Here is a 15240-nt window from a genome sequence, read left to right on the forward strand (position 1 = left end):
TATTGATTGGAATTTGGAAGTGGAAAAAGGAACCTTACATATTTGAATGCCATGAAATGAAAATCAAGGAACAAGCACCAGGAATGAATGGTAATTGCATCAACCAATAATTAATTAGCAAGTTTCACTTATGCATAAGGTAATGTCAGTACAGTGTTTTGTTAAATTTGTTGTGTTAGTCCAAGAACAACACTTATTTCCAAGATAACACTGTGGCAGGGAGGAGGGGGGGGGGGGGGGGGGGAGGAGAGGAGGGTTCATAGATACAACGCAAGATACTGTTTATGTAGGATATAATGGCAACCTTGACTCTAACAATGTGTTAAGAATAACTTACAATCTATTATTAGAAGTGAAATCAAAAGTAAATGGTTCCAGACTAGATACTGAAAGTTCATTAGTATCACCAATTAATTCCAGTTGTGACCATTTAAATGAACAAATTAGTGACACATAAACAGTAACAAAACATTGTTTTGTTAATATGGTAAAAAGAATCACTTCTAAAGTGTCTTTAACTGAGACAGACAGTGACTTTTCTGTTGTGTGGGAAACTTGTGTGGAGCTAATCTGTGGTCTTACCTGTGGCAGTAAACAACGCAAGTTGGAACATATTTACAGATATTTTAGAACTAAAAGCAGATGCTTTCATAGAAAGTGTGTGCATGGAAAGCAATAGATATAACTTTATGTTGACAATCACCAATAATAACAAACTTGTGACTACAACAAGTCATTGGGAGAACTATGATCAATGAGTGTTCAAGCTATTTTGCAAACTGAAATGTGGGGAAACGTGTGTTGGGAGAATTATTAGCAGCACATCATGGTACAGGGTCACAAACAGTGCTCAGGGAAGGAAGCTTAAATGATGTTACAGGTGACGGGAACACTAGTCAGAGTGATGACAAAGTTAAATTTTGCAACTGACATCATCTGTGAAAAAACTGGAATCCAAAAAAGTAAACCATGATAATAGTGTCCTCATTGGGTCACAATTACATTTTGTGACATAGCCTTAGCTAACCCAGAACCATGTGCTCTTGCAGTATTTCTTCTCAATTTCCAATTTCTGCACTACATGTTTTCTCCTTCCCACTTTTATATCTTTTTGCAACTTACTCTTACTATCAAAGTATCTTCTTCTTTTTACTAGTCCAATAAATACGATGCAGTCATATTATGTTCAAATGATCTCACTAAAGCCATTAAATACACTCTAAGACAAAGGAAAAAAGATGCACCATGAAGGAATTATCCTAATGGGACAGAAATCAGTAAATGTGATGAACAAGTACAGACAAACAAATGATCAGAATTTCATAAAAACGGGATGATTTATTCAAGAGAAAGAGCTTCACAAATTGAGTCAGTAACACATTGGTCTACCCGTGGCCCTTATGCAAGCAGTTATTTAGCTTGTCATTGACTGATAGAGTTGATGTCCTTCTGAGGGATATCATGCCAATTTCTATCCAATTGAAGTGTTAGATCATCAAAACACTGAGGTGCTTGGTGGGCCCTGCCCAGAACGCTCCAAACATTCTCAACTGCGGAGAGACCCAATGACCTTGCTGGCCAAGATAGGGTTTGGCAAACAAAGAGACAAGCAGCAGAAATTTTTGCCATATGTGGGCAGGTGTTATCTTCCAGAAATGTAAGTCCAGGATGGCTTACCATGATGTGTAACAAAATGGGATGTAGAATATAGTTGACATACTGCTGTGCTGTAATGGCTCCACAGATAGCAACCAAAGGGATCCTCTTATGAAATGAAATGGCACCTCAGACAATCACTCCTGGCTATTGGGCTGTATGGTGTCTCCAGACAGATTTTCACTGGTTATCAGGGCTCAGTTTGAAGTGGAATTTATCACTGAAGAGAATTCTACTGCAGTCAATGAGACTCCAGGCTGAAGACATATCTGGAGATGGCCAGGACAGTGGTGGGATACCAACCTGTCACCAGACATATGGCCTGCTGTTTTGTTGCCCTTTATGGCTTACTTTTCAGCAATATAAAGCCCACACAACATGGCAAGAGTTTCTACTGCTTCTCTCTGTGCTTGCCAAACCCTAACTTGACCAGAAAGGTTGGCAGATCTCTCCCCAATTCAGAACATTTGGAGCATCATGGGCAGAGCCCTACAACCAGTTCAGGATTTTGACGATTCAACACTGCAGTTGGACTGAATTTGGTATGATATCTCTCAGGAGGACATCCAACAACTCTGTCAGTCAATAACAAGCCAAATAATTGCTTGCATAATGGGCAGAGGTGGACCAATGTGTTACTGACTTGCTCAATTTGTGAATCTCTTTATCTTGAGTAAATTTTTATAAAAATGTAATCATTTGTTTCTATACTTGTACATCACATGTACCAATTTCCATCCTGTTTGGATAATTCCTTCATGCTGCATCATTTTTTATGTCTTAGAGTGTATAATGAATGGAAAATGTATCAGAGGAATTGAAACAAATATTAGATTTATCAGGTTTACTGTTTACATTCGGAAACTTCTTGCACATGAAGAATTATTTGTGCTAAAAGTATCTTCAAAGAGAGAACAACATTACTTCCAAGTTTAAAATTTCTGTTGTATTTGATTTTCATTATGTTCATGTAAAAGTATGTTGGGAATATATTAGCAGATTCAGATTCATTAATTTTATGATGATTTCTGGTCCTGAGAATGAACGGCATCGCAGAGAGGTAATATGATTTACCCATATCCCTGTTGTAGACCTCTGTGATATGAAATGTCCAATAAGCAATGATATCCCGGCTGTTAAAACTTTCTAGACCTGGAACTTTATCAAGTTTTGGTCCATGGACAAGGGGCACGGTTATCCAGCCATTACCCTGCTGCAGGGTATCATTGTTGCTAATGGCGAAGTTAGGTACTCCACTACAGAAAACTGTTGGACCATGCAGAACGACTTGTGCACCTACATAGTTAGAAGTATTAATAGCAATATTGTCTATTGCTTTATGGACTGTAAGGCAGGTATGCCTTGTCCTCCTATAATATTTTGGCATGTTCTGTGTGAGCAATCCAATGCTGTTACTCATGCGGTTGCACGAAGACTGATGCCTTCTTCCCAGATTCATTACTTATATAAACAAAGCTGCTGCCTCCTTGAGTGCCTGGTTCTCAATGTATACTTAGCAGTTCTCAGCTGATACTGTGCATGAGAAATTTTCTAAGTCCTTATCCCGTACGCATGGATCGGCGTCATCCCGTACGTGCACACTAGTTGTTTTGTGTGCGCACGTTGCTGGTGCAGTTGCATAATGACTAAGGCCGATGCTCACATGGAGTATCTAGCATGTGGCTAACACAATAGGCTAATGAATTATTTTTATTTGTTTAATTTCATATTTTTGTTAAGGATAAAGGAAAGGAAAGAGTTTATTTACTTTCTATAATAGTGGGTGAGGTCGCCAATGAGTTTAATATTTTTATGATTGTCAGCACCTTTAACCCACACTGACAAGATTTGGATTCATTAATTTTACGATGATTTCTGGTCCTGAGCATGAACAGCATTGCAGAGAGGTAATATGATTTACCCATATCTCTGTTGTAGACCTCTGTGATATGAAATGTCCATTGCACCAGCAACGCATGCACTCAAAACAAATAGTGCGCGCGTACGGAATAACATCGATCCATGCGTATGGGATAAGGACTTAGAAAATTTCTCATTCACAGCATCAGCTGAGAACCGCTAAGTGTACATAGAGAACTGGGGGCTCAAGGAGGCAACAGCTTCATCTATATAAGTAATGAATCTGGGAAGAAGGTGACAGTCTTCGTGCAGCCGCGCGAGCAACAGCATTGGATCTCACACACAGAACATGCCAAGATATTATAGGAGGACAAGGCGTACTCACCTTACAGTCTATAAAGCAATAGCATGTGGCTGATGCAATATGCTAATTAATTATTTTTATTTGTTTAATGTAATATTTTTGTTAAGGATAAAGGAAAGGAAAGAATTTATTTAATTTCTATAATAGAGGGTGAGGTTGCCAATGAGTTTAATTTTTTTACAATTGTCAACACCTTTAACCCACACTGATACAGATTCAGATTCATTAATTTTACAATGATTTCTGATCCTGAGAATGAACGGCATTACAGAGAGGTAATATGATTTACCCATATCTCTGTTGTAGACCTCTGCAATATGAAATGTCCAATAAGCAATGATATCCCGGGTGTTAAAACTTTCTAGACCTGGAGCTTTATTGACTTTTGGTCCACAGACAAGGGGCACGGTTATTCAGCCATTATCCTGCTGCAGGGTATCATTGTTGCTATATTGCTTAATGCTTTAACACAATTTACTTTTGGTCTGGTTTACTGAAACCATGATATGCTTCATTGAATTACTACTTTTTTGACTTAGTTGAAGATAAACAGATTGAAATTACTGTAACGTTGGACAACTTATGTGCATTTTGAAAAGAAATTTAAACGTCTACATAAAGGAAAGTCAGACTGAGAAAATTTTACTGTTTATTTGATTATAGTCAGATGGTATTAGTGACAACAAACCATCTAATGTCTTAGATAGTTGAAAATTGTTTAAAAGAAATGAAAATGTTGTAAGATATGTCAGTTCAGTCATTGCTGTGGTGTCTTTGTGAGAGGAAGGTGTAATGGAAATTGGTGTTTCTCAAACCAACATAAAGTTAATGGTTATATGAAGTACATAAAAGATCACTTATAATGAAATATATATTTTTCTTTGTTTCAGACATATGCTGTACTACACACATCAAAAAAAGTTTTGTATCACCTCGGTTCCAAGAGTTCTGGAACCTGTACAGAAAATTAGAATAGAGATCAACATGAACATCATTTTCGCCCTTTTTATTGCTCATGAAAACCACACATTGCATGTTGTACCACCATACAGAGAGACCTACAGAGGTGGTGGTTCAGATTGCTGAACACACAGGTACCTCTAATACCCAGTAGCATGTCCTCTTGCATTGATGCATGCCTAGATTCATCATAGCATACTATCCACAAGTTCATCACTGCACTGTTGGTCCAGATTGTCCCACCCCTCAACAGCAATTTGGCGTAGATCCCTCAGAGTGGTTGTTGGGTCACATCATCCATAAGCAGCCCCTTTCAATCCATCCCAGGCATATTCGATAGGGTTCATGTCTGGAGCACTTACTGGCCACTCTGGTTGAGTGATGTCATTATCCCGAAGGAAGTCATTTACAAGATGTGCATGATGGGGACGAGAATTGTCATCCATGAAGATGAATGCCTCACCAATACGCTGCCAACATGGTTGCACTATCTGTCAGGATATGGCGCCATGTATCGTACAGCCCTTACGGCACCTTCCATGACCACCAGCGGCATACGTCGGCCCCACATAATGCCACTGCAAAACAGCAGGGAACCTCCTCCTTGCTGCACTCGCTGGACAGTGTGTCTAAGGCATTCAGCCTGACCGGGTTGCCTCCAAACACATTTCTGACAGTTGTCTGGTTGAAGGCATATGTTACAGTCATGGGTGAGGAGAATGTGATACCAATCCTGAGCAGTCCATTCAGCATGTTGTTGGGACCAGATGTACATCTCTGCATGGTGTCGTAGTTGCAAAGATGGACCTTGCTCTGGAAATTGGGAGTGAAGTTGCGCATCATGCAGCCTATTGTGCACAATTTCAGTTGTAACATAATTTCCTGTGGATGCACGACAAGCATTATTCAACTTGAAGGCATTGCTGTCAGGGTTCCTCTGAGCCATAACCCATAGGTAGCAGTCATCCACTGCAGTAGCAGCGCTCGGGCGGCCTGAGCTAGGCATGTCATCAACAGTTCCTGTCTCTCTGTATCTCCTCCATGCCCAAACAACATCGCTTTCATTCACTCCAAGACACCTGGGCACTTCCCTTGCTGAGAGCCCTTCTTGGCAGAAAGTAACAATGCAGATGCGATTGAAACATGGTATTGACCGTCTAGGCATGGTTGAACTACAGACAACATGGGCTGTGTACCTCCTTCCTGGTGGAATGACTGGAACTGATCAGCTGTTGGACCCCCTCCATCTAATAGGTGCTGCTCATGCATGGTTGTTTACATCTTTGAGTGGGTTTAGTGACATCTCTGAACAGTCAGAGGGACTGTGTCTGTAATACAATATCCAATGTCAATGTCTATCTTCAGGAGTTCTGGGAACCGGGGTGGGGCAAAACTTTTTTTGATGTGTGTATTATGACTGGAATATAATGACTATATTCAGAGCATTTTTCTCCTTGGGGGTAAACTAGTGAGATTTATGACATTGTGATGATATTATGGAGATGTTTATGGAGATTCTGTGAGACCAATGAAGTTTATGTTGAGATGAAATGTTGTGAAGTATTCTTATCATTGTGTATATGACGATGACGATGATGATGATGATGATGAAGTATCTGTAGTTATGATGATAATGTCAGGAAAATGATGTGGTCGCAACTTCTTATGTTCTGTTCTGTAAGTTATTGTACTCCTGTTTATGATTACATGATGTTTAAGACTCTGAGGAATAACTATGGGAAATGACTACAAATGGATGAATAATTTTGGTCTGTTGTGTTGTATTTGATGAGTTTTATGAAGTTTGTGAACTGGATCTCACGTATGGGTAGTGTCTCAACTGCTGTAAACAAGTTTGTGATGAGATAGTCATGGCATGAAATGACTTAATATGAAATACTACATATATTACTGTTGCTTACTATAAAATGTTAATATCTTACAAAAATTTTTAAAACTGTCTGATGTTTTAAGGGCGTAGCTGCAAATAATTAAAATGTGGAGGATAAAACTGTTGGATTACTATTGTGAATAAGGGTATAAACAATGAAACTAAGTCCTACATATTACTGAATTTACCAAAATGTGAGTCTTTTCCAAGGAGCATTTCTACAGTGGTGACCAAGCTTTGAACAGAAAATGACTCCACAAAGCAACAGCTGGGTAAAACAGGAGAACAATGATAATGCTCAGCTCCAACTCTTAGCAGCTGGATCAGGTACATCTGATGGCCTACAACCGCAACTACAACAGTCTACAGCACAAGGTAGGATCGCACATCACACCAAATTGCTGTTTGGACATCCAGACCTCAACTTTGGTCCTTGTATGCAGAGAGCACTTTTCAATCAGTAGGACATTTACAGTGACATGGCACAGTTCCACTGCATCATAACACACCTCAGCAAATCAAAAATGATTCTCAGAGAGGAAGTTCTGAACTCTTGTAGTTACATAGCACTTAATAGCTGCTTAATTAACCATTTCACCCCAACATCCAAAAACAGACTAAAGAGGTTTTCACCTGATGAAGATTTAAGTAACAAACTACCCTGTCACCTTATGCTTTGGCTTAAAAGACTACCAGAAAATATGAGAAAAATTTTAGCTGCAGACAAAGACATTCCCCTTCAAGTGTTGGTAGAAAACACTGAGGCTATGGTGGCATTCTTAGAATTAAAAGATGGCAGCTCTGTCGACTGCATCACTTCAGCTGAAGGCCCTGAAATGAGCATTTCAGAGACAGACACATGCAACAGCCCCAGAGCAAACATCAACATGGAAGCACCGGTTCCTGCTACTGAGCAGCTACCAGAAATATTCACATTCTGGCCGCACATGTGGCAGTCCTGCAAAACAAGCAGTGTGCATCCCATCCAAAATCCAGCAGTTGACAACAGAAAGGGAACAGACAGTATGACAACAGGTTTTGAAAGGATAAAAGTTACTGGTGCCACTTCCGTCAGAGGTTCAGAGATATGGCACCAAATTGCATGGCTCCATGTCGGTACCCAACTTCGTCAATGACCTCTAAAGGGTGCAGCAGGATATTGGACAATATTTCTCAGTTGTTCTCCAGTACTGTGGCTACTGTGCTGAATGAAAAGGTGTCATTCGCAAATAATATTTTCTGCAGTGCATGTCTGGACATGCAATGCAAGAAGATCGCCATAGCAGAGATGTCAAATCATCATTCCTCATTCACCCACAACTGTTCAAATGGGTATATGTCCTTGAAGTCAGTGACAATAACACCAGTGGAGAATACCGAATATTGGAGTACATTTAATATGCAGGATACGACACACCGGCAGTGATTCTATGGTCACAATCCAAAAAAGAGTAACTTCAAGCCTGAGGAAAAACATCTGAGAGTCAGATTGACAAACATCACAGACCATTCCAAATGACTGTTCATGAGAGATAGGCAGTCAGGAAAAAGGACTTTTTGGTCAACATAGTATTGGATATTAGTGTTTTACTGAGAGACTTAATTCACTCAGGTGGTACGGCAGCAACAGAAGCGTATTGTAAAATGAAGAGCATGTTAGATCTCCATTTACAAGGACACTTATCTTGAAATTTTTTGGTTGTGAACATCACTGAGCCCAACCTGGGAGCAGATTTTTTGTGTTGTTTTGTCCTTGTGACGGACATCAGGAGAGGTCTACTACAAAAGGCAACAGTAGCGACAACTAGTCACAATGAAGAATGGTATGACATTCTCAATGAATTCCTAGGCATTTCTTATATAGTAGAGGCTAAGGCAATTGTTCAGCATAACACACAGCATTTCATACGCACCACTCCAGGAACTCTGTTGGCAGCTAAGCTGTGCTGCCTAACCCCCAAGAAGTTTGCAACAGCAAAAAAGGCATAAACAGACAGGTGAATGAGGGAGTGACTACGCCTTCACAGAGCCAGTGGGCTTCACAATTGCACATGATACAGAAATGCAACAGCACATGGAGAGTGTATCAAGATCACTGGGTATTAAATTCAACGACGGCCACAGACTGGTATTCTATACAACATGTGATAGATGTAAAGAATTCAGTGGCAAGTGCTACAATCTTCTCTGTTACTAGTTGAACACATGCACACACTTAAATTCAGGTGGCAGCATGTGATGTAGATAAGATGAAAATCACCACATCCTTGGGGTTACTTAAATATTGTTACATGCCACTCAGTTTAAAAGCATTGTCCAAAAATGCGGCATTTGATTCACCTGATGTTCCATGATCTTGACTGCTTATTATGTTATATGGATTGTGAATTGTGTTTTATTCATCTCATGACGTACATTTGCAATCCATTTGGTTTGTGTACAGGAGACATGTCAAAAATTTATAAAACAATTACAATGATTTTTACATTAATAAATAATAGCACTGTAATAAATAATGACACTATAAGGATAACACATTGTACCCAGCTCAAATTTCCAGTTTGCCCTGCATGAATTCATCCACAGAGTAATAACACTTCAGTGTCAGTACCTCATATAGCTTTCTTTTAAGTGAACCTAAATTCATCTGCATCAACTTGTTCCCTTTTAACTTATTACAAATTTTCACTCCCATGTATTGAGCTCCCTGAGCATACAGTCTGAGGCAGTGGGTGGGGAGCATAAAATTTTCTTTGTTTCTGGTATCATGTGACTGGACAAAATATTTCCCCTCAAATAATTTATGTCTGGTGTACAAAAATATAATAATCCCATACATATATAAGGATGGCAGAGTTAATATTTTAAGTTTTCTAAATAATGGTCGACATGGTTCTTTGAGATTTGCAGTGCACATATTTCGTATGATGGGCAACATCATAGTCTCTTCCTGTCAAGAGAAAAGGACAAAAAACACCTTTGGGTAGTTTTTACATGCCATTGTCATGGTCAGCAAAGACAAATGTGTTTTTGGCCAGGCCAACGTGAAATTCCTAGCTTTTGAAGTGTCAGCAGAAGGAATCACACTTCTTGTGGAATGAGTAAAAGACATTCAGAATGTCCCCAGGCCTAAAATATTCAAAGACCTGGGAAGATTCCTAGGTATGTTTAATTATTATTGCTGGCACTTACCCCAGGCTGCAATATTGTTGGCACTACCAACAAATCTCATCAAAGGTAAAGACACAGTGGGAACAAAAAAATGTACCTTTGAATCTGGAACAGGTGACAATGTTTGAGAAAGTGAAGGTATGTGCTGTGGGATTGGTTTTTGGCACATCTATGGTTTCAGGCACTGTTGGTTGTTATACACTCCTGGAAATTGAAATAAGAACACTGTGAATTCATTGTCCCAGGAAGGGGAAACTTTATTGACACATTCCTGGGGTCAGATACATCACATGATCACACTGACAGAACCACAGGCACAAAGACACAGGCAACAGAGCATGCACAATGTCGGCACTAGTACAGTGTATATCCACTTTTCGCAGCAATGCAGGCTGCTATTTTCCCATGGAGACGATCGTAGAGATGCTGGATGTAGTCCTGTGGAACGGCTTTCCATGCCATTTCCACCTGGCGCCTCAGTTGGACCAGCGTTCGTGCTGGACGTGCAGACCGCGTGAGACGACGCTTCATCCAGTCCCAAACATGCTCAATGGGGGACAGATCCGGAGATCTTTCTGGCCAGGGTAGTTGACTTACACCTTCCAGAGCACGTTGGGTGGCACGGGATACATGCGGACGTGCATTATCCTGTTGGAACAGCAAGTTCCCTTGCCGGTCTAGGAATGGTAGAACGATGGGTTCGATGACGGTTTGGATGTACCGTGCACTATTCAGTGTCCCCTCGACGATCACCAGTGGTGTACGGCCAGTGTAGGAGATCGCTCCCCACACCATGATGCCGGGTGTTGGCCCTGTGTGCCTTGGTCGTATGCAGTCCTGATTGTGGCGCTCACCTGCACGGCGCCAAACATGCATACGACCATCATTGGCACCAAGGCAGAAGTGACTCTCATCGCTGAAGACGACACGTCTCCATTCGTCCCTCCATTCACGCCTGTCGCGACACCACTGGAGGCGGGCTGCACGATGTTGGGGCGTGAGCGGAAGACGGCCTAACGGTGTGCGGGACCGTAGCCCAGCTTCATGGAGACGGTTGCGAATGGTCCTCGCTGATACCCCAGGAGCAACAGTGTCCCTAATTTGCTGGGAAGTGGCGGTGCGGTCCCCTACGGCACTGCGTATGATCCTACGGTCTTGGCGTGCATCCGTGCGTCGCTGCGGTCCGGTCCCAGGTCGATGGACACGTGCACCTTCCGCCGACCACTGGCGACAACATCGATGTACTGTGGAGACCTCACGCCCCACGTGCTGAGCAATTCGGCGGTACGTCCACCCGGCCTCCCGCATGCCCACTATACGCCCTCGCTCAAAGTCCGTCAACTGCACATACGGTTCACGTCCACGCTGTCGCGGCATGCTACCAGTGTTAATGACTGCGATGGAGCTCCGTATGCCACGGCAAACTGGCTGACACTGACGGCGGCGGTGCACAAATGCTGCGCAGCTAGCGCCATTCGACGGCCAACACCGCGGTTCCTGGTGTGTCCGCTGTGCCGTGCGTGTGATCATTGCTTGTACAGCCCTCTCGCAGTGTCCGGAGCAAGTATGGTGGGTCTGACACACTGGTGTCAATGTGTTCTTTTTTCCATTTCCAGGAGTGTAGTTGATGCATGTCAGGTGGCTGTGGGGGTGGTACTCCAGGAATTTGTTGAATGCACCTGGCAACCTTTAGGCTTTTTATTTCCACCTACTCATAGACATGCAGAGTTCTTGGAGTGCTACTGACAGGGAGCTGTAGGCAGCAGTCTGGCAGTTCAGGGGTTCAATTGAAGGAACAGCCTTCATGATTTATAAAGACCACGTGCTGATCACAGCTCTATTCAAAAAAGGAGAGCCTAGCAGCTCATTCAGGGTGATTATAGATGTGATCTTCACATCAAAATCCACAACAGATGTACATTACATAAGCAGCAGCAAGAAGATAGCCACCGGCTGCCTGTCAAGAGGTCACACAGCCATGAAGACTGTACATGTCGCACACAACATGACACACATTTTTGTACCCAAGTTTTTTCAGCATGGCATTTTTGAAGCATTCCGTAACCTGGCACAACCAAGAGTATGGGCTACCATACAGCTGCTGACTAAAAAGTTGGTGTAGCCCAGAATCAACAAGTATTCTTTAAATGGGCACAGCAGTACGACTGCTGCCAGAGGTGCAAAGTGGGAAGCCACATGTCTGCTCCGGCAGGACCCATAATATGTCAACAGTACAGTTGAGACACATCCACAGGGATCTGGTCAGGCCACTATCATATTCCAACTGCTACTGTTAGTCGGGTTCCATTGCAACTGCTTCACAGGATGACCAGAGGCTTTTCCAGTTGCTGACATCACCACTAAAATCATGGCGAGGACACCACTCAGTGGGTAGATCGCAAGGTTTGGCACACCCTAAGCAATAACTACCAACAAGGCCCCATTATTCTGGGAGTTGACTCAACTGTGCAGCTGCAACCACATTTTATACAATGAGTTACCACCCATCCAGCAACAAGATAGTGGAAAGATACTACCGCACCCTGAAGGTGGTGTTGATATATAAGGAAGTTACATGGACAGAGGCTTTACCAATGGTATCATTAGCACAGTTGGTTTATGGTAAAGCATTAGGCCTACCTGCTGAATTAATCGCAGACAAGTCCGTAGATATCCCGTTGATGCAGTCGGTATTGGGGTTTGGCAGACAGTTCTGCAATACTATGGGCCTCCTTTGACCATCCGCTCCCAAACCTTATGGAGACCATCCCATCTTCGTCAACAAGTGCCTGTTCAGCTCATTATATGTGTGGTATTGGATGACTCTGTTCAACTCTCACTATCGTCTCCTTACATAGGACCATTCAAAGTGGTGGAAAGGGGGCCACACACACATTTAAGATTCGCTGGAATGGACAAGAAGAAGTCATGTCTATCGAGTGATTTAAACTGACTCGTCTGGATATGAAGACGGGGGACACGGTGACTGCCAACCCTTCACCTAAGGTGTGAGTTCTTCTCGGGGTGAGCACACTGCCAAATGTCGAGCCACGCGACAGCAGCACATCAAACATAAGACTCGAAGCTCTGCAGCCAAATAAATAAGAATTTCCACCAACGAAAACACGAGCCAGATGCATGATCAAACACCGGTACCCTGAAATTCCTAGAGCTCCAGGATTTTTGGTAAAAAAAAGGGGGGGTTTCAGGTGTAGCGGCTATCGATCACTAAATAACAAGTGACTGCCAGTGGCAGATTTATATAAAGGCCCACTAGGCACGGGCCCAGGGGCGGCACCTTAAGGGGGGCCACATTTTTTGCTCTGAACTCGTTTTAACCTTTTACGTTTTAAAATAACTGTGCTTACAGACGACAACTATTTTTAATATTGTTAAACAAACCTTAAGAACGAAATTCGACAATACAAGCTTGGAAATATACATAGTTTACATGGTGACTGAATGGAAATTTAACATTGGGTTTCTGTCTGAAATCATCTTCATGATAGCTCAAAATATTTTGAAGTAAACTGTCAGGACGGTTATCTACAGCACAATGTGTGAAACATTCTTATTGCGAGAATGTTGTCGGCTTCTGCTTAACCCTACCATATTTTCCCCGTGAAAATACCGGGACCCCTGAGAAGCTGTGATAAACTAATCAGCAGTTTCTTAAATACTGTAACATGTGTGGGCCTCAGTATGTAAAACCCGACTCTACTTAAATTTCCTGTAGAAATTATGGGGAAGTATCAAGTCAGCTCTACATGACAGTAATTAATGTGAAAGCTCTGTGGTCTTCAATATCTGAGCTTTGATTTAATGACATCTGTTTAACAAAACATGTTGATACTGGGAATGTTTTACATTTTTAAACACATGTATATACGAAAAGAACATAAGCAGAATATGTAATAATATGTTAAATACACTTCACAACAGTTTAAAGATTTTATTTATTTATTTAGTTACTGTTTTGCGAAAAAAGAAGAAGAAACCAACTTTCGTTTGTCTCATTTGTGCTGCAGCCAGCACGATATCAGACTTCCCACTCTGTGCAATCGATTAGTACGTGGCACTGCAAATTTTATATTAAACTTCTTAACTAAGCTTTTTTTCTTCGAGGAAAGGTTATTTTTATTTTATGTTGCAACAAAAGGTGCATTTGCGTGTAGACATAACAGCAGCGTTCACACAAATGACAACACAGCACATCAACTGCCAACAAGACTACTTAAACTTTGTAGTCTGTCTTCTCTGCCCACACAAACCGCTAAAATGTTATAAGAATAAGTGGGATAAAAGTCGATCCAGCACACCTCACTGCAAGAAATTGCAAAAATTATTTGCTTTTGAAATTAGAAAGACAGTGTCAAGAATATTCAGAACATATTTGCGTCCCAGCTAAAATTCCGGCGACGCGGGAAACAAAAGCTAAAAAACAGTCTGTCCCGTTTTCTTTACGAGACGAATTACAGCAGGCAGGTGTGCTTCTACTGTTCACTGACAACAGAGATACAGCCGACAATCAGATTAAATTATTCTGAATTGTCGTTCTTTCGTAGCACAGTTATGTCGAGTAATCCGAGTTGGTCAGTTCATCGCTCAGTGTTTAAAGGAAAAATCTTTGTGCTCGTGTGCCGTGTTTAAAGTAAAAAGCTTTGTGCTCAAGTGCTGTGTAGTACGATTGGAACTGGACACAATCTTTCTTTCTTTCCTTTTATATTTTTTTCTTTTGTTTTGACTGTTGGTTGACAATTTTCTAAGTAAAATTGAAATTTGTGGTAAGGTCATATGGGACCAAACTGCTGAGGTCATCGGACCCTAACCTTACGCACTTCTTAAACTAGGTTACGCTAAAGACAACACACACATCCATTCCCGAGGGAGGACTCGAACCTCCGACGGGTGGAGCCGCGCGGACCGTGCAAGGGGCCTGAGACAACGCGGCCACCGCGAGCGGCTTTTGTAAGTGCCTTAACATGAATAACAGTGAAAAAAGCAAACGTGCAAAATTAAGTGGAGCGGCATTTCGGAAATTATCGAAGGAAAGGCGCGAACAAGAAGCCAATGTTTTAAAAACGGTTGACAGAGTAGATAAATTTCTCGCAAGAAATGTTGCTGGTTAAACTTCGAGTTTAAGTAGTACGGATGATATTTCTGGCACTGCAGCTGTTGTAAGAGAAGTAAATACAGACGAAACAAAAGTGAAAAACCAAGAAAAGCAAATTATTCCTGATTTCGAGTTTCACGAAAAACTAAGTGTCGAGTCAGACAGTACAAAAAGAAATAACCTCGTTAGTGGTGATCCTGCAGAATGGTGTGACAGTGAATCAAC

The sequence above is a fragment of the Schistocerca cancellata genome, chromosome 4 (genome assembly GCF_023864275.1).
Source record: "Schistocerca cancellata isolate TAMUIC-IGC-003103 chromosome 4, iqSchCanc2.1, whole genome shotgun sequence".
NCBI lineage: Eukaryota > Metazoa > Arthropoda > Insecta > Orthoptera > Acrididae > Schistocerca > Schistocerca cancellata.